The sequence below is a fragment of the Aquarana catesbeiana genome, linkage group LG05, assembly GCF_042186555.1.
Source record: "Aquarana catesbeiana isolate 2022-GZ linkage group LG05, ASM4218655v1, whole genome shotgun sequence".
Lineage (NCBI taxonomy): Eukaryota > Metazoa > Chordata > Amphibia > Anura > Ranidae > Aquarana > Aquarana catesbeiana.
Window position 1 is genome coordinate 5667476 of NC_133328.1, and position 24766 is coordinate 5692241.

The following is a 24766-nucleotide window of genomic DNA, read 5'->3' on the forward strand; positions in this document are numbered from 1 at the left end:
TTATATCTTGATAATAGAAGGTATTATAGAAAGAAGAACAGTATTGAAGTAAAAGAGTAGAGGAAGTGGGAGAGAAAGGTAATGACAGGCGGGGTAGTTGAGCTGAGTGCAGCTTTATTCAAGACCTTAATCACATTGGATGTTTTATCATTAAACCATAAGACGGTATCACCTGTAGGGTTAAATGTATGCAGCTTTGTTAATAATTGAGTGTGAAATTGTATTCCAGAGATCTTTCATAGATTGGGATTGATTCTCAATTTAATGAGTATTTTTCAGGTTCTCATAAGCCTGGGAGTGTTTGAACAGGAACCAGGGGGACCATGTTTTGTGGTATCGAGCCTGAGCAATGGTCTCCATCTCACAGATGTCTTTAATTTTACATAGCCATTCTTGGATAGTGGGAATGCGGGAGGATTTCCAGTAAAGTGGAATAAGGGACTTGGCTGCGTTCAGTAAGTGTTTAGACAGAGAATTTTTATATTTTTTAAATGCGAAATCTGTGATGTGGAGCAGACAGCATGTGTCAGGAGAATATTGCTTCCAGGCGCTTCAGCCGTGTTCCTGCGCGCATGCGCGGCGGAACGGCACTCCGGCGCATGTACATTTGCGGGGCCGGCAATCCGGCGCACACACATGCGCACGCCCTACGTGACCCTTGGGCTGGCCTATAAAAAGGACTCTGGCACACAGACCAATTGCTGGTTTGTCTTCAGCTTCCTGTGAATCTCTGTTTCCTATTGCTTGATACCTGACTTCCTGCTGTGACCCGGATTGACCTCGACTCTTCTGCTTTTCTCCTGGACCCGACCTTTGGCTTGTTATATGGATTCCGCTCCTCTCCAGTGTTTGACCCTCTGCCTGTGACCCGGATCTGCCTACTGTCTCCTTGCCCTTGAACCTCTGCTTGTATCCTGGACTTTCCTTGTGTCCTCCTGACACACTACCTCAGCTTGCTTTGGAAATACTGATCCTGTGTGTGTTTGACCCTCAGCCTGGTTCTGGACTCTCTTGTACCCGCTCCGGCAAATCATCCATCTGCCAGTCTCTGCACAGCTAACTCTCCCTGCAAGGACTACACGCAAGTGACCCCCGGCTTCCTGGGTAGCCTGTGCCTCTTTGTGCATCCACTCCCTGTCTCACCTCCAGGGGGCGGACTGCGCTTAGTCGCAAGGGTGAACCACTCTCGGCATTTTGGCCTCGGTAAGTACTCTCCTGATAGCATGTTGCGTCCAGTTTCAATTTTGTTTCCGTGATCTGAAAGATAGTATCTCTAACCTTGAACCAAAATGGGGAGAGAACCGGACATTGCCACCAGATGCAGAAGAGGGTACCTTTTTTAGATTTGCATCGCCAGCAAGTATCAGAGGTTTGTGGGAACCAAGGGTGTAATTTCACTGGTGTGACGTATCAATGGGTAAGTAGTTTGTAAGCGGTTTCTTGCGTTCTGGTACTAAGAGAAAATTTGTGGGTAAGTATACAAGCCTGCTGCCATTGCGCCTCTGAAATTGGAAATCCCAGTGCCTCCGACCATCTCTCTCTGAATCTTTCCCCACTGGGTTCTTTGCAATCGCGTATCCACGTGTGAGAAACTGAAGTAGCTTTCGGTAGGGGTTCGCCCTCCAGGCACACTGTCTTCAACTCCGTCAATTGTCTACAGAAGTTATCCCTTCTGGAGGTATGGTTTAGATAACTGCGGACTTGGAAATAGGTCCACAGTGGGAAATCTGGTGTATTGTTCTCTGCCCTGATTTCCCTAAGTTCCTTGAATGTCGTGTTGTGAAAACAATGCATAGCTAGGAGTGGTTTGTTTGAGTCTGGGGGGTAGGAAACGGTTTTGCATACCTGGTATAAAGTCTGGGTTGTTTTGTAGAGGTGTTAGTTCGCTCAAGGGGGTGGAAATGTCAGATTGTTTGGTTAGTCGATGGAATGTAGCTAATGTGGTGCTTATTAGTGGGTGTGTTTTTAAAGTTAGTGGGTATTCCCACGGAATCCATGGTGAGAATTGCAGGGAGATGGGGCTCAATGCATTTTCTAGGAAGATCCAGTCTTTGAATTTGTGGTAGCAGTGCCAGTCAATGATCCTGGTAATGTGAAAGGCTAGATAATAGTTCCGGAAATCTGGTATACTCATCCCTCCCCTTTCTTTGGGTTTGGTTAGTAGGTTAAATTTTTGGGGTGTTTATGTGCCCATATGAATTTAAGCTGAAGTGATAAAATTGCTTTAAAGAAGGTTTGGGGTATTTTAACTGGTAGGTTCCTAAATAGATAGAGAATCCTCAGTAAGATGATCATTTTGCAGATAGCTGCTCGTCCTAACCAGGAAAAGTGTCGAGGATGCCATGTTTGTAAGTCCTTTTCTATTGTCTTAATTAAAGGGGAGAAATTGCATTCAAAGATTAGGGAGAGTTTGGGGGTTCGCCATATCCCTAGGTATTTCAGTGCTGAATCCTCCCACTTGAAAGGGCAGTTGTGTTTTATTTTTTTAAGGGCATCTTCAGGTATGGAGATGTTCATGGCTTCCGATTTAGAGTAATTGATTTTTAGATTTGATAAATGGCAGAAAAAAGAAAATTCCTTCATCAAGTTAGGTAATGTGACGTGTGGGTTGGTTAGCAAAAACAACAGATCATCTGCATATGCAGCGACCTTGCACTCCCTGTCAGCTATTTTGAATCTCTGCTACTATCCACCTGATAAACGGTTCTAATGTTAAGATAAAAAGGAGGGGTGAGAGGGGACAACCATGTCTTGTTAATGTGAACCAGGGCAGTCTTTAATATTGACTGGACCCTGAGCAAACATTTTCTTGGGCCCCCTCTTCTATGCAATTTTGTTCTCCACATGCTTTGAGACATACAATAAATAGCAGCTAGACTCAAAATTTAGTTTGCTGAATCAGATTAGGCAGCGATTGCTTGCCAGAGGTTACTGTACATCATTACTGCTCACTGACTGGCTGCTAGAGGTTACTGCACATCTATACCACTCACTAATAGGTTGCTAGAGGTTACTGCACATTATTACTGCTCACTGATTGGTTCCTAGAGGTTACTGCATATCCTTACCGCTCAATGATTGGTCGCAAGAGGTTAGTGCACAGCATTACTGCTCACTGATTGGTTGCTAAAGGTTACAGCACATCATCTCCTCACTGCCTGCACACCATGGAATGGGGAGGTGAGGGGGCCCATCATTAGAAAACTCCTAGGAATCCTAGGACTCCTGGGATCAGTGGCAATGCTGGGGGAGGAGGGGTTGATCAGTGGCAATGCCGGGGGGTTGATGGGATTAGTGGCAGTGGTGGCGGGATGGGTTTAGTTAGGAGGCAGTATACTGTGGCAAATTCTGAATCATGTAGAGCAAAGCTGGAAATCTTTGGCAAGTATATAGTGGGGGATTCTACCAATGTAATGGGGGATTTACACTGACCATCAATGTGAGCATAATTTGCGCCACCCATCAATAGAAAAGGGGGATTTCTATACTGATACCAGTGTAATAAGAGCATTTACACCAACCACCAGTGTAAGGTGAAATATACAATGACCTCCATGTAAGGAGGAATTTACACTGACAACCATTGTCAAGGAGATTTGTACCGACCACCAATGTAAGGTGACACTTCTACACCGACCACCAATGTTAGGGGGTTTTACACTGACAACCAATGTAATGGGGGATTTTACATCAACACCCAATAAAGGGGGATTTCTACACTGGCCACCAATGTAAGGGGAATTAACACTCACCATCAATATAAAGGGGGCTTCTACATGGACCGCCAGTGTAAGGGAGGATTCGAAACTGACCACAAATGCAAGTTTGGATTTTTTTAACGATTACCAATATAAAGAGGAGTTTCTACACTGACCACTAATGTAATGGGAGCATTCACAGTAACCACCAATATAAAGAGGGATTTACACTGGCCACCAATGTAAGGGGGACCTTCACACTGGCCTACAATCCTGTGAATGAAAGGATTGTACACCAAGTACCAATGTAATGAGAAGATTTACACTGACCACCAATGTAACTGAGACATTTAGCCTGTGTTCACATTTGCAGGGCTAGTTTCTCCCACATAGAGGAGTTCAGCTCCCATGGTTGAGACAAAGGATCTTCCATTCTATTACTAGTGTAGGACCCACTAATTCGGGGTACTTTGTCGCAGTAAGTGGGCTTAGCACTATATGACCATATAGTGTGACCAAACCCCCGTATTTTTTGAATATGTTCAGGTGTTTTAAACTAGCCCTGCAGGAAATGTCATTCTTGTATGTGTGCGCTGTAAAATATTTTGTACTGTTTGTAGGTCTTATAGCAGCACCATCTTGAATTTAAATGCATTGTATGGTGTGCCCCCCAAATATGTTCTTGTATACTGTATAAGATGTAGTCTGTCACCTTGGGTGTGTCCGGGCTTTGGTTGGTTAGAAGATTGTAAAGAGCAGAATAATAGTCATGGAAATGTTGGGCTATACGTTCAGTAGCGATATCTCTCTGAATTCCATATGCCTAAGATGTTCTGAGCAGCAGTTGAGGTTTTAAGGGCTCGCGCAAGGAATTTGCCTGATTTGTCTCCATGTTCATAGTATATTTTTTTCCAGAAAAACAACCTTGTGGCCTTCGCATTTAGGGTCTGTTGGAGTGCTCTCCTAGTTTCTAGCAATGTTAGAGCGGATCGTTCTGTCAGTGATTGTTTGTGTTGTGTTTCAAGGGTAAGGATTTTGTCGAATACCGTATATACTCGAGTATAAGTCGTTCCGAGTATAAGTCGAGGCCCTAATTTACCACAAAAAAAATGGGAAAAACGTATTGACCCGAGTATAAGACGAGGGTGAGAAATGCACAGCTACTGTAAGTGGAAAAGAGGGTCAACAATGCCCCTTTGCAGCATCACTGTGCCCATTTGCATGGCTCACTGTGCCCATTTGCAGCCATGGGTCCCCTGAACTTCAAACTCGGTAGTTAAGGGTTCCTAGATGCCCCCTAGCTGCAGCCAAAATTTGGGGTCTCTGAACCCAAAGGGTCCCGAAATGATATTGCTGCAGATGGACACAGTTGACCGAATTTGGGGCCCTGTATCTCGGGGCCACTTAGTGCTAAGAACCCCAAATTTGGTGTGCAAACCCAGTGGAACTAGCACCATAAAATTTCCAAACCTGGGGTTTCTAGCACTAAGTGGCCCCGAGATACAGGGCCCCAAAAATCAGTTCAGAAAATGTCAAGCACTTTTGTGCAGCAGAGAATGACATTTTCCGAACCGGATTTGGAGCCCCGTATCTCAGGGTCACTTGATGCTAGGAACCCCAGCTTTGGATATGTTATGGTACCAGTTCCAGTGGGTTTGCACACCAAATTTGGGGTTCCTAGCCCCAAGTGGCCCTGAGATATGGGGCCCCAAAGTCGGTTCAGAAAATGTCAAGCACTTCTCTGCAGCAGAGAATGACATTTTCCGAACCGATTTTGGGGCCCCGTATCTCGGGGCCACTTAGTGCTAGGAACTTCAGCTTTGGCTATGTTGTGGCACCAGGTCCACTGGGTTTGCATACCAAATTTGGGGTTCCTAGCACCAAGTGGCCCTGAGATACAGGGCCCCAAAATCGGTTCGGGAAAATGAAATTTTTTGCTGCAGAAAAGTGCTTGACTCGAGTATAAGTCGAGGGGGGCACTTTCAGCACAAAAAAATGTGCTGAAAAATTCGACTTATACTCGAGTATATACGGTAATTGCTTAATCTCTTTCTTTTGCTCTCTTTTACGCTGTGCCCCTATCTTGATGAGTTCTCCTCTCTTGGTGCATTTATGTGCCTCCCATATCATCATAGGATCTGCTCCAGGGGTGGTGCTATGTTCGAAAAATTCTTTTAACAGTAGGGAAATCTTAGGTAGCAGTACTGGGTTTGTCAATAGTGTGGAGTTCAGTCTCCAGATGTTGGGTTTTGATGGGCGCGTGGTCTGAGATCGACTGTATCCCTAGGTTGGCTGCGGAGACCAAATGGAGATCTCTTTGGGAGATGAACATATAATCAATCCTTCAATAGCGTGCATGAGGTGTGGAGTAGAAGGTAAAGTCCCTATCCTCTGGAGGAAGGAAGCGCCATGTGCCATTCAGTTGCAAGGAGTTCAATAGAAGATTGATTTGTTTAAGGATTCTATAGGTAATGTAGGTTTTGCCTGAGGAGGTGTCAACAAGAGGGTTTAGGGGTGCAATAAAGTTGCCCCCTAGGATTAAGCATCCAGAGCTAAAACCCTTGAGTTCAGTTACCACACGTCGACAAAAAGTGAGCTGCGTTAGGGAAGAACACGTTAGCTAACGTTATGGGGGTCCCCTTGTGCTTTTCCTTTAGGAAGATATATCTCCCCTCTGGGTCTGTCAGTCTATCTGAGAGTTCAAAAGGCGCATCCCTACTCACGAGTATGGATACCCACTTTGATTTAGCCAGGTTGTTAGTTGCGTGATATGCTGCTGTGAAGTAGGAGTCAGTGAGCTGGGGCACGTGTTGTGTCTTAAAATGAGTTTCCTGAAGAAAGTCAAAGCTGGGCCTACCCTTTTTGAGTTCTCTTAGGAGAGAAGAGCATTTCTCAGGGATGTTTAGTCCCTTAACGTTATGAGATATCACCGTGGGGCAGCTACCCAGAGACGAACAGGCCATGGTGTGGGTTCAGAGAGAGCTTGTTGTTCTGAGGCCTGTAAAAGAAACTGGCAGATATGTTAGATTATTGTAAATGCCCTAGTTTAGGAATTAAAATCTGTAGTGGTTGGTAGGGAATGAGAAGTGAAGAGGTGAGAGATACAGGAAGGATATTAGTAGGAGATAGAGAGGAGGAAAGGAGGAGGAAGACTTTGAGAGATAAAGTTATCTTCTATGGAGTCTGCAAGCAGACCCAAGATATCTCAAGTAGTATCTCACGACAGGGACTAATACCTCTATCGGGAGACACTTTGTGGGGATCGGGAAGGAGTGAGCTGACCGAGACAGTCCAGTCAGATCACTGTGTAGTGGGCAGGTCACAGCCCTATTAAGCTAGATCAAACAGATAAGTCTACTCTGCACTTAAGGTGCTATTATCTAAGCAACTGTAAACATAACGGTATAAGGCAGAACCTTGATAAGGAAGAACATTAAGGTGGCCCTAAGCAGGTGGGCCCTTACTTCTAGTAAGGGGGTTAGGGGGAGTGGGGCAATGCTCTACAACCCCTATCCTGTGAGATCACTTGCATCTCCAAGTAGGCCAAAAAATCTGCTTGAAGGTGGTAGTTAAAGCTGAACAACAAGAAGCGTTATATCACCAGACTTCTATATCTATATTTTCTGTGATAGGGCTTAGATTATCCCGGAACTGTACTAAGAGTCTTTCTCAAAGCATCTGAAATCTTAAGTCCTGGCCTAATCGCTAGGGTTGATAACGTCCTGGAGGGGTGAGTTTGTGTCTCCCGGATGACAACTCAGAAAACTGGAGATGTGGTTAGCGGGGCAAGTAGTTGTTTACCTGCAGTTGCAGTCCTGTATTAGTAGGGTTCAGAAGTTTAGCTGGTGGTCGGATGTCATGGTGTAGTTTGGACATCATCTCATCTCGGGCTGTTTTGTTAGTAGAAGTGGACAAAAGAGGGGGGCCTGGATGCAGAAAGACTGTGTCAATAATGGTTCAGGGCTTTAAAGTAAGCTGGTTGGCCGGTATCAATTGGAAAGTCTGCCACTGTGATGGTTGCTCCTAGGCATCACCCAGTGCTCTGGAAGAATGGGGCCTGTTATTCGGTGTTCCTGCTTGTAGACCTCCTGAGCAGGAGGGCTTCGTTTTTTTGGATTGGCACTTCTCTGGAGCGGTGAAGGGGGATCTCTGGGGAGATCTTTCAAGGGGAGGTAGGATGAACTCTTGGTACCATTCTGGAAGGTCTACCTGCCCTAGGTGGAGTTAATGACAAAACTCTGGTAGATCCTCAAGTAAACAGAGGGTGTATTGTTTCCCATTATGATTCACTAGTAAAGCAAACTGGAAGCACCATGAATACCTTAAATATTTTTCCCTCAGTTTATCTAAGAGTGGACGCAGGGCCCTGCGGTTTTTTTAGGGTAATCTGGGAGGGATCATGGAAGAGCATAAATTGTCTCCCGGTTAAAAATGATTTGATAATTTCTGTGAGCCTTGCGCATTATGTCCTCTTTCAGTGAGAAATGTTGCAGACAGCAGATGATGTTGCGTGGGGGCATAGTGTCTGGGACTCTGGCTCTGAGTGTTCTATGGGATCTCACAAATTCAATCTCTGTGTCTTCAGGTCTTTCCAGCAGGCTATTGAAAACTCACTGTAAGGCTGGGATGATCTGCTTAGTATCCACAAATTCCGGGATCTTTCTGACCCTGATGTTATTCCTCCTGCCCAGATTGTCAAGGTCCTCTAAATGTCTATTCATTTCAATAAAATGTAGGGATTAGGTAGTGGTCACTCTATCCAGCCTGTGTATAGCTTTCTCCCTATGTTTCCCTGCTGCTTCCACCGGGGCCATCTTGTCTGTGAGGACTAGCAGATTACTCTTAAGGTCAGTTATGGCTGCAGAAAAAGTGGATTTAATGTCCGCTGCAATGCCAGACATCTCTGCAAATGTGAGGGGGAGGTCAGGGCGAGGGGTACTCCTACCGTTATTCTCTATCGCTGACTGTGAGTCCTCACTAAATTCCTCCTCCATGTGCGGCGGCACCATCTTGCCTCCCAGCGTGTTGTTCCGTGAGGGTGCCTGGTTTCTGAAGAGATCTGCAAGATCTCCCCTTGTATGCTGCTGCAAGTCGGTGGGATCTGGTGCGGGGAGTGTAGTGGTTCTTCCTGCTCATCGTCACGTACGAAAATTTTCGTACAACAGAATAAAAATTCGAAAAGTGAGGTCATGTTTTTTAATGCATTTGTATTGCATTTTCAAATGACAGCTGTACTAATTAAATGAAAATCATACGATCTGGCATCGTACCAAATCATTTTTCGGCATATCCAATCAAATAATATCGGATGATCTGTCCTGATCGGCTCTCAAAAGCTCTGTACCAACGATCCGATTATCGTGCGATCGATTCGAAAGCAGTATTTTTCGTACAATTTTCTGATCGTGTGTACTGGACATTAAACGTGTTCCTATTGAAAGTATCTCACCAAAAAAATGACATTTTTGTTGCAGGAGATGCCTGAAATCTGACTTGTTTCTTAGTGCAGACTTCTGGGAAAACTGGTGAGCCAAGCACACAAGCAGGAAATTATGTTTGTGAGAAGTGGTCAGTACACACTCTGTGTACAGAACAACTCCAGGTAGCCATAAGCCATAGGATTTTTATAACAGCTTACCTGTAAAATCTTTTTCTTTTGAAGTACATTGCATGACAAAGAGCCATAGTAATTTACTATGTGGGTTTTAGTTCACCATCAGGTGCTGGACACTGGCACACCCTAAAAAAGAAGGTGCCTCCCTATATAACCCCTCCCATATCGGGAGTATCTCAGTTTTGTAGCAAAGCAATACACGTGTATACCAGAAATAGGGGCGGGACCTCTGTGTCCCATGATGTACTTCAAAAGAAAAGGATTTTACAGGTAAGCTGTTATAAAAAGGCTTAGAGATGCACTGCCCACGGAGCACTAACAGCCCTAGAGGAGTGCGTTTTGATTTGAGAGGGTAAATTCCACCTCTTGAAACCATAAGTTTGAACGATTACTTGTTGAATCGATTTTAAAAATAGTTGATTTTGATGCCGCCTGACCTTTTATAGGACCTTCAGGCAACACGAACAAAACATCCGTTTTTTTAATCTGAGCAGTCGTCTTTAAGTAGACTTTGACTGCTCTCACCCCCTTAAGAAAATGTAGTGATTCTTCCATAGAACAAGGTTCTGGAAAAAATGAAGGTAGAACAATATCCTGTTTTAGATAAAAACCTGAAACTACCTTTGGTAAAAAGTTAGGATGAGGACGCAATACCACCTTATCCTTGAAAACAATAATAACATGGCTCTTTACAAGAAAGAGCAGCCAATTCTGATAACTTTCTTGCAGCAGATATGGTTACTAGAAAAAAAATAGTTTGCTTGTCAAAAAGGACCAAGGGAATATGTTGTATTGGCCCAAAAAAGGGGCTGTTTAGTAATACCGACAAAATTAAATTCAAGTCCCAAGGGTTCAGGGGTGACCTAACCGGAGATTAAGCCGTGTTACCCCCTGAATTAAGTTACGAACCAAAGAATGTAAAGCAAGTGGTTGTTGAAATACTACCGATAAGGCCGAGACCTGTCCTTAGAAAGCACTCAAGGCCAGCTTTATTTCTCATCCCATCTGCAGAAAGTCAAGGATACTATCGTTGACCCATTTCCTGGGGTGCATACAGAAGACATATGTTTCTCAGACTCCATAATATATAATCATGGAGGCCGGCTCCCTTGCATTAAGCAGGGTAGAAACCACTGAACCTGACAGCCCATGCTTCAGAGTGTGGATCTCAATAGCCAAACCGTTTAACTTTAGCATTTATAAAGTAGGATGGAATACTGGACCTTGCGGAATAAGGTCTGGTTGTGGCGGTAGGGTCCAAGATTTCCTGGGCCCTGCCGGGGCCACAAGAATACCGACTTCCCTTCCTGCTTGATCCTGCGAAGAAGTCGTGGACGCAGGCAGAATAGGAGGAAATACATAAATCGGTGAGAACCGATTCCACGGAAAAACAAGGCATGTGTTCCACCTTCTATAGCGGAACCTTTGTACTTGACACAAAGTTATCAATTTCTTTGTTGAACCTGGACTCAAACAGATCTACATCTGGGATTCCCCATCTTGGACACATTGACAGGAAGATATCGCGGTGAAGGAACCATTTTCCCGGGAACAACTGCTGGCAACTGAAGTAGTTCGCCTGACAATTTTTTATTTCTAGAAAGAAGACTGCCGATAGGCAAAGTACCTTATTTTCTGCCCAAGATAGGATATGATTCAACTTTCTCTGGGCCACACAACTTCTTGTGCCCCCTTGGTGATTAATACAGGCCATTGCTGTGGCATTGGGCAGGACAATTTGGTAAACCGAACGTTCAGGCCTTCAGGACCAAGAGTTCTTCCTGAATCTCTAGAATGTTAATGGGTAAGGCCCTTTCTGATCTGGGCCACTTCTTTTGGACAGTTGCCTCTTCCAGGACTGCTCCCCAACCCAAGAAAGGTTGGCATAAGTTGTTACCATTTTCCAGGTAACTGAAGAAGGATTTTCCCTTTTGCAGATTTTTGGTTATCAACCATAAACTGAGGCTCCTGCGCACCCAGCCCACAGCGCATGGTATTTCCAGGTGATCTCCATCCAGGCACTAACCAGGCCTGACCCTGCTTAGCCTCAAAAAAAGATGGGATTGGGCGCTTTCAGAGTGATGTGGCTGTAGGCTTTGGAATCAGACAGGTTGAGAATCTCGAGCTTGAACCCTTTGTTCCAAGCCGATAGGATACTGTTTTGCAGTAGTCTTGAATGAAACAGAGTATAAGGAACAGCCTTGAATAAAGCCCCCAACTTTCCCAACAACCTCATGCAAAGCTGAATAGAAGAATTCACCTTGCTTCGACCACCTGAATCAGTTCCTTTAGGGCTCTGATCTTTGATCTTTGTCTGGGGCAAGAATACCCCTTTCTGGGTGTATCCATGATCAGACCCAAGTAATTTAGCCTTCTTCATGTTTAAAAAAAAAAAAAGATTTATAGGTTGAGAATCCGACCTAGATATTCCACGTAGTTGAATGTGGAGACCATACCTTGGTCTAAGCAGGCTACCGACTGAACAGATCATCTAGGTAAACCAAAATCGTTATACCTTGAGCCCTTAATCTGGCCAGCAGAGGGGCCAGACCTTTGTAAACACTAAAGGTGTAGTAGCTAGACCAGAAAGCAGGGCTACATATGGAAAATGACGATTTTCCACCTTGAAAAGTAGATATTACTAGTGAGCGAGAAAAATAGGCATATGGATGTATGCATCTTTGACGTCGATTGACGCCAGAAGTTCTCCTCCTTGTAGGATAGAGACAACTGATTGGATTGACTCCATGCGAAAAAAAAGAGTTTAGATCTTTGAGATCCACAATGTCTATTTGGATTTAACCAAACTCCAACCTTTGCTGTTACATGGGGACCACCATGACCACTTTTGCCAAAAAAAATTGTCCAATGCTTGATAGACTTCTTTTTCTCTGGATCCTTAGGAACGTTTGATCTGAGAAAACGAGGAGACGGGAACTCCAATTTGTACATTGGTGATATTGAGGAAGTCCCCCATTCGTCTTCCTGTCAGATCCTTGAGAACTGCAGAAGAATTCCCCTTATTGAGCAAGGGGGGCGCCTCCTCATAAGGAGGCTTCAGTATCTTGTAGGTTTCCTCCCCCAAGACCTCTTTTGTCCCTGGGGTTAACTCCGAGGATTACCTTTGAACCTGACTGTGGAAGCCATCGTGACTGCCTGGAGGCTGATGCCCCTGGCACAAAAGAAGGATCTTTAAAAATGAAAATATATTTACGGTACTCCTTTTCTTAAATGGCAAAAGGGGTACTTTTCCCACTAGAATTTCAAATCCTCAAATAGCTGTTTCACCGCAAAAATAAAACTAGCCAGGAGCTTCTGCATGGTGCTTAGTGAAGAGCGCAAGGCCTGAGGAATAGAATCTCAAACAGCAATTATTGCAAACATAAAACTGCCAGATCCTGGGCCTGCTGAGCAGTATAATCTTGAACATTGTTAAACTGGTCTCAACGATTAAGCAATTACTGTCAGCGCAGGCTGCTCAATCTGCCAGAGAAACATTTTTTTTTCCAGGAATTCCAACTTTTTATCAGTTGGATGCCTAAGCATTGTCTGCCGGACAAAAATTCTTATTCACAGAGGACATAGCAGCGTTAATTGCTGGTATACTCTACTTGGTGAATTTCCTCCACCATAGGATAAAGCGTAAAAAACTTCCCTAGGAGAAAAAATAATGTTTATGTGGGAGATCCTCTCAGATACAAAAAAACTTTTCCAACAATAAATGGACAGGAAAAGGCATGCACAGTTTGAGGAGGCTTTAGCGAACCCAAATACTCAGTTAAGGGTGCATAAATGTGGAGCGGACCATTCAGCAGGAAATTGCACCATCAATCTTAAGATTGAAAACAGCTGATTCTCCTGCATTTGAAACCTCAGAAGAGGAGTCATCAGCCTCATCATGGTCCCCTGAGGGAATTCGTCTTCTCCGGCCCCTAGTTCCTCAGTTTGAGGGGACTGGGCAATGGAAGAGAACCTGTGGCATCTTGGATGCGATTAAAAGTTGCTAAACTTGGGGCGTGGCCTGGACCGGCATGGCGTAGAGAGCTAGAAACGAGAGCTCCGCTTACCCACTATCCGTACTTTAAGATCCTGGAGGTACTACTGCTGAATCAACACCCACGAGTGGAAGCCCTGACCCCCCTGACCCCTGGGGAACATGTCGCCACCGAAACAGAAAACGGACCCGGTTGCAAAGCTGGCCAAATACAGGAACCCAGACAAAGAAGCTGGAGTAGAAAATGGCGCCGGCTCCTCTCCCCATGCAGACTCAGCGGCGGAAGACACGGCGCAAGTGCTGGAAGCAATATCAGATTGTAAGAGCACATTAACCAGCAAGATTGAGGAAGTTAAGGTGGATGTCTCATTAATACGCCAAGATCTGCAGAAACTAAGAGACAGAGTTACCGAGACTGAAGCCCGCATTAGCCGCGTGGAGGACGAAGTACCGCCCTTACAGGTACACACCGAGCGACTGCAGCACCAACTCAACATGGTGCTGGTTAAGCAGGACGACATGGAAAACCGCTTGCGAAGGTGCAACCTGCGGTTCATAGGCCTGCCTGAGGGATCAGAAGGCTCTGACCCCCCCTCATTTCTAGAGAACCTGCTGATCGACACGTTCGGGAGAGCTGAATTCTCCACCTCCTTTGTGGTTGAAAGGGCACACAGGCTGGCGGCTAAACCTCCCCCCCAGGGGGCCCCGCCGAGGACATTTATCGCTAAGCTGCTCAACTTCTGTGACCGAGATGCCATACTGCGACTTACGAGAACAAAGGGTAACATACCCTTCCAAAATGTGGAGATTAAGGTATTCCCGGATTTCTCGGCGGAGGTCCAAAAGAAGAGGGCCCTGTTTACAGAAGCGAAACGCCAGCTACGAATCCGCCATTACTCTTACGCAATGCTTTTCCCAGCGCGGCTGCGAGTTGCTGGAGAGGACAGGGCACACTTCTTTGATACGCCTGAGGCTGTTCTTACTTGGCTTAAAAACAAGGAAGCTCCGCGCCATGATCCTGCCTGAAACATCCACCTGATGTCCAGCAAGGGAGGGAATAGGTCCAGCAACAACTACACATCTCCCTGAAATCTGCAAATTCTTCATCCTACAGGTACTATTACAAAAACGTATGCTTTCCACAATAACGTTCCTGTGTCTGGTTCAACTGCACCTGCACTTCCTCTATGCAAGGACTATCCGTTTCTTGGCACCCGTGGATGTGGTCAGGATGACCCTTTTGATACTATATGGGCACGTTTGCCACTATAAATACCCACAGGACTTGCGTGAGTCTCCACATGGAAGGGCCTGCTCAGAAATCTGCCAGAGACACAGTTAGTATTCCTCACAAGTTCTACAGTTAGTGGCAGGTGGTCACTCGGTAAGACACTCGCAATGGGGAATATGGAACTATCCCCCAGTTCGGTGCACTGGCTCCCGATGCTCCTGCTTGTCTTACAGCGAAGTATCGCCCCCCTAGCCGCGGATGTCCGGCTGGATTCCGCGTGTTCTTATTTTTTGTTTTTTCTCAGCAACAGTTGCCTTAGGGCACAAGCGAAGTTTCCCTGGTACGCCCGGCATCAGCAAACTGCATGTACATCTAAATGGATGCATTGCTTACCCGGGTACGCCAGTGTGTTAATGCAGCATATTTCAAGCTGCTATGTTGGTGTTAATGTTTGGTTAAAAAATTTCATATTGAAAGGTAATAATTTGTGGTGTCCACTTCTCTCCATACTGCTCTTGCACTCCAAGCAATATATCAAAAGCTCCCATATACCACCAGCCCGGGTTTTTTCATCTACTCGTCCCCATATATTTAAAAGAGAAGGAGGGGAAGGGGAGTGAGGTCTTTGTTGCATATGGGAATGTTATTAGAGTCTTAGTAAATGTATATATGGCATGCAAACATAAAACAACCAAGCCATGTTGGATATTAAATGTTTGACCTGGAACGTGAGAGGTCTCAGAGTCAAGCCCAAACGCAACGCAGTACTGGCGTATCTCAAGTCCCAACACGTGGATATTGCGGTGCTTGTTGAGACCCACATCACGGGGCAACTCCAAACGACACTTAAAAAACCCTGGGTGGGATGGCTATACCAGGCCCCGTACTCTACTAATTCCAGAGGTGTAGCTATACTTGTGGCCAAAACAGTACAATTCGTGCTTCTTGCTCTTAGATCCGACCCACAGGGTAGATTTTTATTTTTGCATGCCAAGGTGAATGGGCTAGAAATGTTAATCATGGCGTTTTATATACCACCTCCCTTTCAACTAAATGTCATACATGAGGGGATAATGTACATGTCTCAATTCCCTACGGTTCCTGTGTTATGGCTGGGCGATTTCAATAATATAATGAATAGGGAGTTAGACCGTATGTCAACGGCACCTCAAGATGGTATCGCCCAGCCGCATACTAGGTTTAGTAAGATGATCACAGACCTGGCCCTCATAGACACATGGAGACACCGTAATCCATCAAGGAAGGCTTACTTCTGTTTTTCCACATCACACAACACCATGTCACGTATCGACCTCATATTTATCTCAGGTACTCTCACCCCCCTACTTAACAAAGTAGGATTTAACCCACGCATCCTATCTGATCATGCCCCATATTGGATTATGCTTAGGATTGACGCTTCCCCCCGGACATACAGCTGGAAGCTAAATCCGTTTTGGCTAACGGTTGTCCCTGACCTGGAGGAGGCGGCCAGTGAATAGGAGTTCTTCTTCCACACAAACAAGGACACGGCACCCCCCGAGATTATATGGGACACTTTTAAAACCCACGCCCGAATGATCTTATCGCAACGCATATCCCGGTATCGCAAAACCTCTTCCCAGATTCTCACACAGGCAGAACATTCCCTGGTGGAGGCAGAAAAGAACTTCACAAACGACCCCTCCGCACTAACAGCAGACCAATTAAAACTACAGGCAAGAATAGTGAATAACTTATATTTTGAAAAGGCTGACAGGAAAATCTTTTATAATAAACAAAGACACTATGAGTGTGGGGAGCGGGCGGGTCGACTCTTGGCATATTTAGCACACTTGGACCACAGACCTCCCACGGTGGAGGCACTTCGGGCTGCGGCCGGTGGGATGTTGACTGATCCCGATGACGTAGCCAGGGAGTTTCGTGACTTTTACGCATCCCTATACTCATCCAGTGCAGATGCCTCTGTAGAGGCAATAGCGACCTTGCTATCCAACATAGAACTCCCCCACCTCACACAACTCCAAATAGATCAACTAGAAGCCCCCATTATCGAAAGCGAGATCACCAGGGCTATTTCATCGCTCAATACCTCAAAGGCTCCTGGGTCTGACGGGCTGCCTTTGGAATTCTACAAAACGTATAGTGAGGCGCTGATCCCAAAACTATGTGAACTATTTTCTCATATATTTAAATCTGAAACCCTTCCCCCGTCTATGCGTGAAGCCAATATAGTGCTGATACCCAAGCCAGGGAAAAACCCAGAGCTCCCAGTGTCTTATCGCCCGATATCCCTCCTTCAACTAGATGTAAAAATCTTGGCCAAGATCCTGGCGCTTCGCTTAAATACAGTGATCCTTTCACTAATTCATCCGGACCAAACCGGTTTCATGCCAGCTAAAAACACGGCATATAACTTGCGCAGACTTTACATGAATGTCCAAGCTGAACATGACACCATGGGCTCCAGGGTGGTTGTGTCCTTGGACGCCGCAAAGGCGTTTGACTCTGTTGAGTGGACGTACTTGTGGGATTGCCTCACAAAATTTGGGTTCGGACCCCGCTTTATTAAATGGATCCGACTATTATACCAGAGTCCATGCGCCAGGATCTTGGTCAACGGAAAGATCTCGGAATCGTTCCCTCTCTCTAGGGGCACTCGGCAGGGGTGCCCACTTTCTCCCCTTCTGTATGCCCTAGCGGTGGAGCCTCTCTTCGCATCCCTTAGAGCCCACCCAGGTGTTATAGGACTCACTCGCGGTACCTTGCTGGAAAAGATCAGTTTATACGCTGATGATATGCTACTATACCTTGCAGACTCAGGCACGTCTTTACAACTGGCCTAGAAGCAATTCAAACCTTCGGCAACTACTCAGGACTGAAAATTAACTGGGATAAATCCCAGATCCTCCCCATAGATGTCAGTGTACCTACCAGAGAACAGTCCAACTCCCCACTTCTTAGGGTCAGCGAGATGACTTACCTAGGGAAAGTGATAACCCGATCACCAGAAGATTACGTCCGCCTCAATTTAGAACCCCTAATAGCAGTACTGAAACGCAAAACACAGATATGGGCCAAATTACCCCTAGGGGTGATGGGTCGAGTTAACCTAATTAAAATGGTCCTTCTTCCCAAATTTTTATACGTACTGTGGCATGCCCCGATCTACTTACCCCTGCGAATATTTAAATCCATTGAGGCTATTCTCAACTCATTTGTATGGGGATCGGGCTGCCACAAATTATCCTGGCAAACGCTGAAAAACCCGACAGAATTGGGGGGGGGTGCGGCTCTACCGGATTTCAATGTCTATTACCTGGCGGCGCAACTGTCCCAGTTTTTCCACCTAGATAAACATGACAAAAAGCGTTGTTTATCCCTGATCTGTGCTTCACGGGGACGCCGAACCTCACACCCCTTCCAGACTCTTTTTCTAGGCCCTAACAAAATATATAACAAGAAAGGAATGCTATACCATTATTGCAGGGTGTGGGAGGTAGTAAAACACAAACTCAAATTGCCGCCTACACACTCCCACACGCCACTATGGGATAATCCTGAACTGGGAGAACTCCACAAGGTACCGAACCCCGAATTATGGCTTCAGTATGGCATTGGATTCCTGTCAGATGTCTATCATGACAATGTCTTACAATCATTCCAACACCTTAAAACAAACTTTAACCTCCCAAACAATATGTTCTTTCGTTATCTCCAGCTCCGTCAGGCCTCCATGCCCAATTTGGTGGGACCCCTCCTGAAGTGGAACGCGCAGATGTCTTGCATATTATGTTGGGCACCGAACACCGCAAGCTCATTTCAGAATTCTATAACTTGCTGCTAAGACCCACTGCAGTCTCCATTGCATATAAATTAAAAGACGTCTGGTCAGGGGACGTGGGGGAGCTGGAGGATGATGAATGGGAGGACGCCCTGGAGACTTGTAGAAAGGTCTCTACCAAGCTGTCGGACCGCCTCACACACCTGTACATTCTGCACAGGTCGTATTTAACGCCCCATCGTATAGCCAAATACAAACCAACTCAAAACCCTAACTGTCCCCACTGTGACAGCCCATCTAGTACTTTCTTTCATCTTCTGTGGCAATGCCCTGTGGTACAGGACTACTGGTCCCAGATAGTTAGATTTATTCACGATGAAATGGGATCCCCACTCACACTATGCCCCAAACAGTGCCTATTAGGTATATTTCCAGACCCAGACTCGGATAAATATCACAAGATATTTCTCCAAGAAGTGCTTTTCATAGCTAGACTATTAATAGCCAGAAAATGGTTACAAGCTGCTCCTCCCACACGCCAAGAATGGATATCCAACATTAACAAGGTCCTTCCTTATAAAAAGGAAATCTATGCCCACAGGGGATGCCCAACCAAATATGGCAAAGTATGGGACGCTTGGCTGGAAAATGCCTCTACCTGTAACACACCCGCAGAATAATTTATCTTGCAATAAAAACTCCCACTGAAGTATTAAATTGTGGACGTACTAACCACGTCATATAGATGTGATGTAGCACACCAATAATTGATACATGTTCGGTAACTCTTTTACATTTATATTTTCTTTTATTTGCCTGTATGTTTATCGCTGAAGCTATTCTCAGATGTAACTTGAATAGTACTCTCCTGTATTATTGATGAATATGACCTGTATGTACAACTACCTTTGATTTTCCAATAAAAACACCACGTTGAATGTAAAAAAAAAAAGTTGCTAAACTTTTTTTTTTAAAAACCCAACATGGCTGAGGAAAAAAATAAACAGGGGCTGCAGTGTTGAAAACAGTTGCAAACATTTCATGGCCCCAATGCTCACTATGACCAGCCACTCCCTCTCAGGGGAGGATGCCATTTGTACAGATGAGTAGGCTTTCCAGAGCTTGAGGCAAACCCTTTTAGCTCTATTTTGGGGGTGTTTTCACATTACTACACCCCATCCCCCCCCCAACCTTTCTTCACTATTAGCCAACACTTTTTAAAACCAATCCAACTAACAAATAAACTACGCCATGTTACATATAACTTAATTAATTTTTCTATATAACATGAATCCACTAGTGACCAAATAACAACCAGCCTACAGCTGCCACGCACTTCTATACACTCCTCCAACATTATCTAAACGATTACTTACAAAAAGTTTTTGCATGTCCATCCGCAGGTGTTTTACCCCCCATCCTCCTCTCTGGGTCCTAGAACGTGGCCCCCTGCAAGCTCGGTGGACTATGCGCCCACCCGGAGGACGCGGGGGGGGGGACGTGCGGCAGCGATGGGATCTTTGGACAACTATAATCCTGCAATGCTGGTTTGTGCGATACATCCTCATGTCTTCATCCACCCATTGGTAACTATACCGCTATGTGTATGGAGATATAATTTTGCTCAATTCGAAATGCTATACTTACATTTTTTACATTGTTCAATTACTTTATTTAGATACATTGATATTTTCCTAGAATATAAATCCCCCTGAAGAGACGGAAAAATTGCAAGGGTCGAAATGCATCTGGGTTTTTCATGTGGATACATACGTCATAAATACGATTGGCAAACCATGCTTGTACATAGGGTGTTCCTTGCTATGAGTGATGTTCCATGTTTGTTTTTGTGTAGCACTACCTATATGGATGATTCATTATTGTTCATTTGAAATTATTATTGTCTGTTAAATAAATGACTTTTTACATCAACTACTTTTATACAAATTTTCTGCTGCTAAAAAACCCCTGGGGAAACTTCCTATTTTTTTTTTCAATCCCCCCTTCTGACCTTAGCCCGATGCACAAAGCAAAGGTAATCAGAAGAAATCGCATGCACTGCTTGAGCAATAGTCCAGCCACTGCCGCTGCTATCAATGCTCAGTTTGATGCAAACAGTAAATGTGTTAAACGGGAAATGCCTTTGTCACCAAAACCTCTTTCATGCTCCTTTTTGCTCTTATGTCTCTGCCACAATTTTGCAGCCAGCACAAATGGAGGTTTTTTTTTCTTTTAAAAACACACTTCCGCGTTGGAGGACGCCAACGCTGCGCTAAGCCTCGCCCCCACCTCGCATCGCGCCCCCCCTCCTTTCTCTTTAAAAAAGAGTTTTCCAGCGCAAGCACGGGAATCAAGGGGGGGGCGTTATATAGGTAGGCAACTTCCTTTTTAGGGTGTGCCAGTGTCCAGCACCTGATGGTGAACTATAACCCACATAGTAAATTACTATGGCTCTGTATCCTCTGATGTACGATTAAAGAAATTGAATTTTCAGAAAATTACAGTGGCTGCAGATTGAAAAGGTAAGGTCATTTTTTTTTAATAGCATTCAATTACACTATAACTTGTTTCGCAATTGTATACTCTATATTTTTTCTTTGCTAATTTTATTCCCCATGAAATTCCCTTTTAAATAATGCATTACAATTTCCCTAAACACATTTAATTTTAGTTGACTAAAATGATTTACTTCGACTAAAATGTACTAGAGATTTTAGTCGACTAAAATATGATGACTAAAATGGGACTAAAACTAAAATGACATTTAAGTCAAAAGAATACAACTAAAACTGAATCAAAATTCAATGCCAAAATTAACACTAGTCACAAGACTGCTATAGCAGGGAGCATGGCTGGACACTGAACAAGATGGTTGTGTGATCTCCCCGCTCCTCACGGACCTGCTCCAAAGAAGCTCCTAACGGGGACACAGCTACAGACTAGTGGACAGAAACCGAGCCAGCAGAACACAGAAACAAGAGGGAACCTCTGGACGCCCTAATTCGCAGGGTCCCCCGATCCAGACCTACTTTACCCTGCTCCCGGAATCCGCCATGCGAGAGACAGACAGTATGGCGCCACAGTCACCCCCTCTTCAACAATTACACTCCCTACCCACCAAAGCTGACTTTAAGGTGCTGATATCTGAGGTCAAAGAAGCCTGTCGTAGTGAAATCAAAACCCTGCAAGCAGACTTCCACCAGCTGGCAACTCAGGTGGAGGACCTAGATGAAGACCTGCAAGCCACTAAGCTCACTGTCCACCGAGTCCAGTCCTAACAGACAGACGACCGATATATGCTCCGTGACATGCAAAGCCACCTGGAAGACTTGGACAATAGCAACCGCTGCAACAATATTAGGATCCGGGGCCTCCCAGGGTCTTCCGGCCCGGAGGACTTGCGATCGGTCCTTCAAACAATCTTTAACAACTTGCTGGGAGTCCCAGTCTCCACGCACATTGAAATGGACAGAGCCCACAGAGCCTTGAAGCCTAAAGATCAAGTTCCAAACCTAGAGATGTAATCTGTAGAGTGCACTCATTCGCTTTAAAAGAGGAGCCCGGGTGATTAAACCTATCTTTGTAGATGGCACTTCGATCCAACTCTTTCCTGATCTATCCTGGATTACCCTACAGAAGTGTAGGCTTCTTCAACCGCTCCTTCACTCCATGCAGGATAACATAATCACCTACCATCGGAGATTCCCCTTTAGCCTGATGGCCACACATGCCGCGAAGAGGGCGATGCTTCGAGAACCTGAGGACATTCGTTTCTTCTGTCAGACTCCCTCAACTCTCCAATCACCGACGAGGAGATCTCAGAGACTTTGCAGCCCAAGTGACATGCAGACTTCACACCTGACGCTCATACCCAAACCCGTTAAAGACAACATACTGTGCGGGAATTATAGACCCATAGCTTTATTAAATTCAGACCTGAAAATTTTTACAAAATTATTATTCCTCCGAGTAAATGAGATCCTCCCGTCCCTGATCCATAAAGACCAGGTAGGCTTTGTCCCAGGACACCAAGCAGGAGATAACACATTCGTTTCTTCTGTCAGACTCTTAACATCCCCATTCCAGACCTCCTAGGTTGGGATATCATCCCCCCTCTTCCCCCAATCGACCGGCTGGCAAGGGGTCCCTGTGAAGAGGAGGGGACGCCCCCCTAAAACCCCCCATAAGAACCCTAAACAATGGCCAGCCTGAAAACTGCCATGGCTAATTTCGCTCTTTTTGACCCATTTGACCCACTGCTTTGTTTTTGTTTTCCTCCCAAGGTTGTCACCCCCCCTCTGCAGGAGGCGACCTTTGTCCATCCTGGATGCCCTGTCCTCCGGCGTCTGGGCCGTCTCGTCGGGGTGATAGCTCTCCTGATGCCCGGCCTGGGTGCGGACGACCCAGCGACTAACTCACAGCCCGTGTGTTTCTGCCCACATGTTCAAGTTATTCCTTAAAGTGACTAGTATTGTCCCCTAGCTTTTGTTTAGTTTTTAACTTTTTTTTTTTTTTTTTTAGCAGGTCCCAGATCATAGGTACCAGTTGGGCTTCAGTATCTGACACTACCCCCTAATTTGTTTAGTGATTCAAAAGTTCCTTTCTAATCATTACTTACCCCCCTCGCCCCTGTTGGACTGTGGAGGTAACACAGAACTCGCCATCTCTGGTCTTAAGTCTCGTCTTCCTGGATCTCTGGGTTTGATAAGTATACAACATGTAAACGTGCGTTCTTCCACCACCTCCCGCTCACATCCCAATCTCAACATGGTACAGGTTTACTCACATAATGTTAATGGTCCTAACTCAAATTTTAGATGGCAACTGGCACCGAGGAGCTTCAGAGACTCTGGAGCGGAGATCATACTTGTACAAGAAATGCATTTTAACAAAACAGGCACTCTGGCGTTTGCGTCACGACTCTTTCCCATGGGATTCCTGGTCTCCAGCACTAAAAAGAAAGCAGGGGTGGCCATTTTGATAAAAAAGGGATCTCCATTCACACCCACTTTCTCCTACTCTGACCTCCACGGCCGGTTTTTGATCCTTAGTGGCAGATGGCAACAATCTGACATAACTTTCTGCAACATTTATGCACCGAATGTGAACCAGATGCCCTTTGTGACTAAGGCGTACAACTGCCTATTCAGAACCACAAACTCTTTTTTAGTCGTGGGAGGTGATTTCAACCTTCTGTTCTCCCCTACTCTGGATAGAACATCCCTCACCAAAATAATCTCCTCTTCGCGCCTCTCCAGACAATCTCGACAATTCCGTCAGGTCACCTGCAAGTTTGCTCTGTTGGGCGCATGGCGCGTAAAGCACCCAACGGAACGTCAATACTCCCATTACTCCCACCCATTTCGCACACACGCGCGGCTAGATTACTTTTTAGTCAATGCCCCTTACCTGCGGGCAATCGCTGACCTGGGTATGTTGCCCATATCGTGGTCAGACCATGCACCGATCCTCTGTGGGAACCATAAGGGAAACACACGAAACGGTCATATAGACAATGTATAGCGGTCTCTATGGCCTGGAAGAAAAATACCAGGCAATTGAGACAACAGACAGCACAGCGACTGCGGGACTTAGAATCCAGGCTCCCAACCTCGTCCTCAATTCGTCTTTTGAGAGAAATTATATGCCTACGGGCAGTTCTCAAAAGTATAGACATAGGCAAGGTTGAAAAAGCCCTTCAGAGGTTACGTCAGTTATACTATGATAAGGGCAACAAAGCCCACACCTTAATCTTCGGGAACACAATCATACCTCGACTCCCCAGGCCCTACGGGACCCAACTGTGACCCTTCACTCCCATCCCGACCATATTGCCCAATTATTCCGAGATTATTACTTGGACCTCTAAAACAACCCCTCCATACCGCACTTACCGACCCAAGCAACTTTCATCGACTATGTATGAACCTACCTTGCAACCAGCGGGGTGACCACTTTACCAGCAGAGGCCCTACACTCCCTCAACTCTCCAATCACCGACGAGGAGATCTCAGAGACTTTGCAGCCCAAGTGACATGCAGACTTCACACCTGACGCTCATACCCAAACCCGTTAAAGACAACATACTGTGCGGGAATTATAGACCCATAGCTTTATTAAATTCAGACCTGAAAATTTTTACAAAATTATTATTCCTTCGAGTAAATGAGATCCTCCCGTCCCTGATCCATAAGGACCAGGTAGGCTTTGTCCCAGGACACCAAGCAGGAGATAACACCAGAAGAGTCATCAATTTAATAGACATCTTTAATAGTCAAAAAGGCGAAGAGCTGTTGCTCAGCTTAGACGCTGAGAAAGCCTTCGATAGGCTTAGCTGGCCTTTTATGTTTTCCACCCTTGAATATCTGAGCTTTCGGGGGCTGTACCTCAGGGCGATTAGGCACCTATACACAACTCCATCCGCCTCCATCGGGATCCACTTCCT

The 24766-nt window shown here is 45.4% G+C and overlaps 1 protein-coding gene across 6 annotated transcripts in view; it reads right to left on the reverse strand.

Annotated features, from left to right (window-relative positions):
• Positions 1 to 24766, reverse strand: part of LOC141144050 (NACHT, LRR and PYD domains-containing protein 6-like) — a 373857-nt gene that overhangs the window by 164504 nt on the left and 184587 nt on the right. The window lies entirely within an intron of this gene.